Source organism: Synchiropus splendidus, chromosome 15 (genome assembly GCF_027744825.2).
Source record: "Synchiropus splendidus isolate RoL2022-P1 chromosome 15, RoL_Sspl_1.0, whole genome shotgun sequence".
In the NCBI taxonomy this organism is placed as follows: Eukaryota; Metazoa; Chordata; class Actinopteri; order Syngnathiformes; family Callionymidae; genus Synchiropus; species Synchiropus splendidus.
In genome coordinates this window covers 12,688,890-12,698,122 of record NC_071348.1, presented here as the reverse complement: position 1 = coordinate 12,698,122, position 9,233 = coordinate 12,688,890, and positions in this window count along the sequence as shown.

Sequence of the window (9,233 nt, the reverse complement as noted above, 5' to 3'; positions counted from 1 at the left end):
ACAAGCCTTAATTTGAGGATTAAAACTAAAAAAACAGCATCCTTATAAATGAATTTAAGTTTGGTTTAGGTCCTAAGGTAAGGCATTTGTTTTGGTTAGGTTTAGGGTGAGAGACTGGGGAGAGCATGAAGGTCAATAAAATCTCTTCACCAAACATAAAATCATAGTCTCTGTGTGCATGTGTGTGTGCATACATGTATTAATATTCTTGTTCGGACCAATCTTTCATCATCTATGTGCCGTCATTTTGGTCAGTCCACATAGAGTTTTGAAGGTGAAAATGTCAAAATAATTGTCATCATAATGGGGTTTAAGTTTGGCTCAGAGTCCTGGTTAAGGTTAGCCACGTGCTTTGGGTGCTTAAGGTTTAAGGTGAGAGACTGGGGATAGCATGAAGGTCAATAAAATCTCTTCACCAAACATAAAAACATAGTCTCTGTGTGCATGTGTATGTGTGTACATGTATTCATATTCTTGTGTGGACCAATCTTTCATCATCATATTGCTATGTGCCGACATTTTGGTTAGTCCACATAGAGTTTTGAGGGTGACAATGTCAAAATAACTGAGTCCTGGTTAAGGTCAGCCATGTGTTTTGGATGGTTAGGTTCAGGTTGAGAGGCTGGGGAAGGCATGTATCTGCCAGCTTCTCATTTTGCATTACCACACACAAAGCTGCAGTAGAAAAACTGTACTTTGAGAGGGCCTATGGAAATACAGGTTGAGATATGCTCCAAAAAATGACATGTTTACACCTGAATATAGAGTGGTAAACTGTAGGCTGCCCAGGCCTTCACTGGTTCAAGGACCAAACTCACCCAACAAAGTGGATGAGTATGTCTCTGTGTAAGAAAAGTGGAAGCTGGATCTTCTCAAATCCTGCCATCCACCGGCACAAGCCCTGGGGGAGGTGGAGAGGGAGAAAGTAGTTTGGCTTAGGGCAGCGCAAAGAGGTGGAGAGGTGATCTTCGCTGGTCCACATGGAAGAGGATGCATAGTTGAAAAGATCAAACCGCCTGAGAGAGAGAGAGAGTCATTGTGGCGTCCCTGACAACAAGCAGAGAACAAACAGTAGAAGGCCGTCAGCAGAGGAGCGCTAAGAGAAATTAACGAGAGGTTCTCCGGCTTGTGAGTGTGAAAAAATCTGCTGGGGGAATTGAACCATGTGTGCGCAAACAGTTTCCATCCAAGCTGCTAAATGAAGGGGGTCCTAATTAACGCTACTTAACATCAACGACAAGTTGGGGCCATTAGCCCAGCTAATCCCCCTTTTACGTTTTTTTTTCGCCTCTTGCTGGAACCCTGCTGGACAATTCTTACTCGCTGGCAGAAAGGATGCTTTGTTCACGGGCCTGGCAGAGAAGATACAAAACCGCTTGAAAATGAGTTGCCTCCATTAGCGGGTGAGAGCCGGTGTTGATCCCAACACTCAAACAGCCCGAGGAGAGGAAAAGAGGAGGGGCCACGGGGGTCAAGCCCCACGTTTAGACTGCTCCGTTCAATCCATCAATGACCCGTTTGCACTTTTCCATGATCCATGGCCGCGTCAAAAAATAGTGGATCATAAACAGGGTGGTAAGAGATCTGATGCCGCTGCAGAGACCTGACTGGACAAGCATCCTGAAGTGCAAATGTTCAATGCCAAGATTAACAAAAGCATGTGAGAGCGTAACGTGAATATACTTCGGGGCACAGGTGTGAACATGTGTGTTCTACTGGGCACTTGCTGCAGTGAAATTAGAGCCCGGCTTCTTTTAGATGTGTAAAACTGAGAGATATGTTGATTATGGATGGACTAGATGAAGGAGGTAGACAAAGTCAGTCAGTGGAGAGTGAGGTCATATTGGTCAGGTGTCAAAGACAACAATGTTTTTCAGTTTTAACTCTCATCTCTTTATGGATCATTTGTTCATTAAAATCGTGTGGTTTGCTGTTGTTCCCGTGGCTTGAAGTCATATTAGCAACTCAACTATATCACTGATGTGTACGGGGGCTGAGAAGTGCAGAACACATTGACAAACTTTTGAAACAAATTTACAAACTCTTGGAAGAATTTTGCATATAATGAAACACATTTACAACATTTCAAACAAATTGACAAACTTCTTTAACAATTTTTCCGCTTATGTTTGTAAGTGTATTTCCAAATGTGTAAATGCATTATCAGAATTTGTAAATGTGTTTTCATAGTTTGTAAAATTGAACATCTTTCTGCATTTAGCCGACTCCCAACGGCGATCCTCCGCGATTGATATAACATTCCACCAACCATTTCCGGATCGCTTTGCTTTCTGTGTGATTCTTCGCCAAATTTGCATACACTGGAAACACATTTACAAACACTGAAAACACATTTACAAAATCTAAAAACACATTTACAAACTTGGAAATACACCTATAAACAAAAAGGTGTGTAGGTTTGTTTGAAATGTTGTAAGTGCATTTTGCTATTTGTACATTTCTTCCAAGAGTTTGTAATTTCAAAAGTCTGTAACGGTGTTTTGCACTTCGCAGCCACCGCTGTTCTGATCAAGTCTCACATGAAAACACAATCAACTGTTTCGTCTTAGGTTACAGCAGCTGGCTGCCACGATTCCTCCACTAGACATGCTGGACAAACCCAAGACAAATGCTTTGGTCTGAATTCTCAAACTTCCGTGGGACACGAATGATCACACCACTGATCAAAAATGTAAATATCATGACACTACAGTCTAGTTTTACGAATTAAAAAAAAAGAAAAAAACAGCCAAGTATGTATTTTGGATAATTTAACTCACAATGTATCAGTTTAAATAACAATAAAATAAATAATATTATACATAGGCAACACGAGAACATACATAGCAACACAATACTGCACTGTACTATACAACCCTAGAAAAATGTTATGCAACCCTTTACTGTGTAATACTACAATACACCACTTGACAGCTACTGGTTTGGCTCCCCATTAAGAGAAATCCGTAATTACTTGCTGCTCCCTCCAACGCTTGCCTGGTGTTAATGACGCGCAGCAACACACGGCTTCTTTTTCCTCAGCCTTCGCTCCGTTTTTACGCCTTGGAAGGTAAATACAATAAATTCCAGCACAGTCGCCGGAGCAGGGGTGTTGTGTTATGTTTCGGCACCGTGGGTGAGCACAATAGAAACACAGCTGTGGTCATCAGTCCGGGCTCCCCAGGAGCCACCGGAGGCCCGCAGCACATGTCCGTTAATGATCAGTCACAAAGGCCTGAATGAGAGCAACAAGTCGCCGAGCTCTGTACTCTTTTGCGTCTCAAACTGTTTGAATGACTGGGCCTTCTGCTAAATGTTTAAACCACGGATGTGACGCTGTGGATGGATGGCTGTTGACTCGACAGTTTCAAACTTACAGTGAGAGTGGGGTGTTGAAAACTTGCTGCTTATTAACTTAAGACACTTCAACATTCATTAAGCTAGAAAAACGGAGGGTTTTTTTTTCTATTCACTCGAATTTTATCTATGTAAAGAAACAGCTCACTGGTATGATGTTAGATTATCTGAAGTAGAATCTTTTTCACTCACCTGAAAGTCCAAGTCAGTTGTGCGACAGGAGAGAATTGTTTCATTACTTAAAAAGGCCAATCTTTTTAACCAATTGAAACAACCACAACCATCCAGATGGACCCCTCGAATTATTGAGAAAATATTCCTTAAGTTAAACTTGCACTTTTCTTAGCACAAAATATTGGATTTTTTTTTTTTTGTTTCATTCTAAAAACATGATTCACTCTAATATTTTTCTGGTCAACACAGAGAGCTCACTCCTTCATGTTCCACATCAGTCAACAGCTAGATGTTTGGAATTATTATATCAATCTTAAGAGCTTTGATAAAAGCAAATGAATGTACATACTTCTTTGTTGTTCTATAACAGTTAGCATGGATAGCATCACAGGGCGTAAATGACCACCAGAGCACAGTGAATAACAGAACTTAACTAGATAGCTATATAATAATCATAATTATTATTATTATTATTGTTATTGTTATTATTATTATTATTAGTAGTAGTACTAGTAGTAGTAGTATTTATTTTCTAACAAACATAACGTTCAAGATATAAGAGAGGCGAGATCTTTATGGGAGATGCCGCTGACATCCGATGTCACAACAGATACATTTTTATAAAATCTGATGTAAAACCGCTTATATTTTGGAGCATATTTCATGCCAAATACTGCTAAATACTGAGCTCTCGCCAGGTATTCCACGATAAACCTCAAAAATGCAGCTTCTGCTGTCAGGCCAGGGGACAGCTTTAAGTCCGCTAAAACGCAGTTTAATTTGTTTGACTGAAATTCTGCACCTGTTGTAGACTTCTCTTGGGTCTTAAGTCACATGACCACTAATGAGGTTCTGCAACTAAATATAGATGGGTAAATAACAGCCTGATTTAAAACATTCACTCAACAATTTTGCTCAGGCAAAGCCTTCACTGCTGAGTGTTTTCATTTTGAATGCTCTGCTTTAACATCACTGCCCGTTGTGCCTGACAACACACGACAGTGGCAGCGTTATGAATTAACAGTTAACTGTGATCGCATTTAAATGGCAGATATTTATCTTCACCTGCGCGTGTTATAAACAAAGAACAAAAGTCTTGTGCTTCACATATTGTACAGAACTTTCCTGGGAGCCCCAAAATGGATCAGAAGCATTTTTGAAATAGATGTCTTTAAACTCAGACAATGTGACACTGGGGTCATGAAGTTTAAGTGTTGCCTTATGATGGGTGAGTCTCCTCCTTCTCCCATTAGGCAGTAAACATCAAGAGAAAGTTCCAAATACTTGGGCTCTAAAGCAAAGATGAGATGTTTAAAAAAAAAAGGTGCTGCCCGTACAAGCTCACACATAAACAGCTTTGTGCACACGCTGGACAGCCAGTGCATGTGCGAGCTGCCGCACATATGTGCATACATGAACATTCACACACACACACAGTTGTGTGCACACAGACACACAAACAGGCACCTATCCCTCCAGGGCCATCTACAACCCTCCCCCACCCTTGAAACTCGATCTGTCGGCATGCAGCACGGAATTCTCCAATCGCCCTGACTTTTGACCTCTGGCCTTTTTGGCAGTGCACAGAAGAGAAGATGAAGTGCCCAAGCCTCTCTCTTCCCCAACACAAAAAAGTCCCCTGTTCTCGCAGCCCTCCCACACATGAACAGGCACGCACACACACAAACAAGCCGATTCCCATTCAGACCGCGCTGATGCCCAACACTCCTCACTTGACGCCAAGATCACAACGATTCCTCATCTGAAGGTAGCCGGGGTCTTCATGTCTGATGAAAGCGAAGATTGGAGATTTGGAGCCTCTTAGAAGTTTTGCTGAAGAGGCAATTACTTCAACAACTGCTAGACCTTATCGTGAGATGATATCAACCTCATTACCTCCTTCCTGGTTCTCACAATCATCGTCATTGTCCTCATCTGAGGAGACAACTGAGGAGCTAAAAGAGTCTCAGCTGTGTGCTACTGTCTTTTGCCCACTGACTCTGTTTATGGGGTGTCAGTGTGTGTTTTCCATCTCTGTAAATAACGCCTCTGGTGTGTCTGGACCCTCACCTGCTGGCAGATCTTCCTCATCCACTTTGAATATCTGTCACGTGGCAGTGCGACACCACAAAAAGACTTGTGTAGCTCAGTGGAGGAGATGCTGCAAAAACAAGCAGGTTAGAACAGAACAGAGGACTCCAACTTCCTGTGAGTGGTTGTCTGTCCATCTAAATTCATAAATAAAACGCAAATAATGTCTTTCAAATAAATAAATAAATATATAAATTTAATTTGTTCTTCATAATCTGTTCGACTCATATCATATATCCACCTGATTTTGCAGTTGACAGTATTGCGTATTGTGATTTTGGCATCACTTTATAATGTAAATAATAAGCATTGAAATGATGACATGTGGTTTATTGGCAAGTTTAAGCTCCTAGCGTGGTGGTGGACAAACGTTATTTGTTTGCCTGTTTATTTTTAAGTTTGGACAATATCCATGGTCATATTTTCTTTCTCTTAAACGTAGGGCTGGGCGAACATGCGATCACGATTATTCAAACTATTATTGAACGACTTCAGATTTAGCTGTCATTAAACTTTCACACTTTATTGAACAATGAACTACGATAAAACAATGTGTTAAATTTAAATAATAATTTAACAGTTATATTTAACCTTCTTCATGTAGGTTAAGTGTTTCTCTCTAGAAACACTCTCTAGAGACAGGAGACAATATTTCGAGCTCAGCAGGCACTTGGATCGGACGTAAAGATGTTTCTAAGGTTCTGATTTGTAAGCTGTGATGTTATATTTCAAGTTTTTTTATTCATTTTGTCGTGATAGAAGAAGTCAGTCCGACCGAGCTAACATTAGGTAATATTAGCGTCCCCCACTCCGTGTAAATAGGGGCTCGAGCTCTCTCGCTGACAGGCGGAGCTTGGCGCTGAGCGGCTCACTCTGTGTAGCACGCTCTCAGTGCCCTCCACAGTTGCTTCCCACTGGTCAGTTTTCATCGGGACGAAGCGTGGTGCAGCCTTTGGGTGCATCGGGACATGAGAGAAGAGAGTTTTTATACTCGGAGGAAGACATATCGTCATAAAAATTCGATTAATTGAGCAGCCCCACTCAAACGTGAGCGCACACTTTAGCAGCTTTAATGGTCGGTAAATGTTGCTTGACAAGATGTAATGTGCGAGTGTGATTCTGAATGGATTATTGAGCTGTGGTGTCATAGTCCCTTCCACCATCTAATCCCGAGTAGCTGGGTCAGGCTTGAGCCCCATGAGTGGAAGACAGCTAACAAACAATGAAAATATTGGATTATTTATTTTGACAAATTCATACCAAATGAAGCAGCAAAGATCCGCCAAAGAGGAAGAGCTTCAGATGCGCTTGACCTTATATCCTAGGATCCGGGCGCAGCACCGCTCTCTTCCACCACTGACCGCTGCCATTTGTGCATTGTGTGCGTACGACATAACTGCTCTCGTCATGTTCCCCTTTGAATGGCCTACACACAATGTAATCAGTGTTGCAGCTGTGTGAAAAGGCCTCTTATGCGCTATCTGAGCAATGTCGATCACCCCGATGCGTCCACAACTTTGCTTTTTACTTCCATTGAGGCGCTGTGACAAACGGCAAACTGTCTGGTGAGCATGTGTCAAGCCACTTGATTTAGTGCTTTGTTTGAGTGCACTGGCCCTTCTGTGAATGTCCCCTTCGACTTGTATGGCCTTACTGTGTTGCTTCGAATTGCCATGGCCGTAAGCTTGAAATTCTAATGTACAGACAGCCTGGAAGAATCAGGCTACTGTGCAGCGTCCATGAAACAAAAGTGGATTTATTCCCCCATTTTCTGCTTTGTGTGATTGACTGGGAAAATCTTCTGAGTCAAAAGAAACATAAAACTTATGTACACTCCTGTCAAATCTTTAAGATGGGTCTGTGTTCCAGGGAAGTAGCATGTGGTTTGAGTTATATTATAAGTGAATGATATGCTGGTAACCCTGTGTGCCACCCCCCCGAACTGTATCCAATCCATTCAGACAAACCTCTCTTGATCCACGTCCGAAAACCTTCCACCAGTCAATTTTCACGCCTGAGCTGAGGATACCACCGATGCCTGAATGGCTTCTCACAGCGTCACCACAGCATGCCGTCACCCCGACAGCCCAGAGCAGATCAACCAGCACGCTTCTCGCGGCGTTAATAAAGGAAAGCTGTGCAACAGTTTGTTTCAGATACAGGCTGACAGTGAGCTGGGCTAGTTATGAACTCCATCATCCTGCTCTAAAAACATCCACTTTATCACCATGCTCATTGTTTCAGCTCATAGAAAATAGAATCCTTTAGCCAGTTGGCGCCACCAACCACACTGACGCCTATATGACAGTTCATCGTCATATTGTAAGCTTCAATTTACCTTGCATTTCCTACACCAGGCACACAGAAATATGGCAGCTTCCTTGCTTATTCTAGCACCTAGCATCGTTTAATAGCTTCTGAGCTGCAGGACCAGAATATTATAATCTACTTCAAAACATCTTGGATTGAAATAAACCCCCTTAAATTCAAAACTGCCATACAGGGAGATCTTTCAAGAGGTTTTCTGTGTGAGGAGGGTCTTCCTGGTGACCTCATTATTTCATCCAAATCAATCTGTCGCCTTTAGAAGCCAGAATGTGTGGCGTGTGGAGCGTCCTCAGTCGTGAACACTTGACCTGTGGTCACTAGCTTGGGGTACTGACTCAGCACATGACCCGCGGCGTGGAGAGCAGACCGAGGTCATGCTGGATGGATTACTACAGACCATAGTTATCCAGGATACGCCTCAGCACTCTCTTGATCAAGCAACAGGATGTGTCTGGGTAGCCTTTCTTAAACTACTGCCCGACAAAACGCTAAGTGAAAGATGGATATCTAAATTCCATAAATCTCTCCAACCTCATGACCCAGTTTTCTGGTTTGTCTGAGACACATTATCATTTTAATCTATCTATCTATCTATCTATCTATCTATCTATCTATCTATCTATCTATCTATCTATCTATCTATCTATCTATCTATCTATCTAGCTATCTATCTATCTATCTATCTATCTATCTATCTATAATAAACTGTATAAAATGCATGATGGTTTAATTCAAGAAACCTGAGAAGATGTTAAATTACTGGGATTAGGATGAAAAGCTTTGCAATGGACCATGACACAAGTTTGTTGACCTCTTCAGTTGCGTATACATATGACTGCATCACCGGACAGCAAAATAAACAAGTAGTTCAAACCAGTTAGAGTCCACGTTTAGGTGGCGCTAACATGAATCTCATTTGATCAGACATGAAGACAGTCACCTGGATGATGCAATGATTGTCATGAAACTATTGGCAGTCAAACATTGTCGCATTGACTGATGTTGGAAAACACTCAGTCCAGTTTAAAATCCAACTTTTGTGCTGGTTCCAATGATGCACTGACCTTTCCCCACCTCCCCAATCTTTCCTTCATAAGCCGTTTTCAGTGGAATAACCCAATTACACACAAATCCAGTACATTCTCGGCCACAGATCCGACAAACAAAGAATTACTTATGCATCACTTGACTCCCAATACATGACCTCTCAGACAACACACTGCCCTCCTCCATTCTGCAGGAGGGTGTTAAGACTTGTCTCCACTCTCCCCAGGGAATGCTGG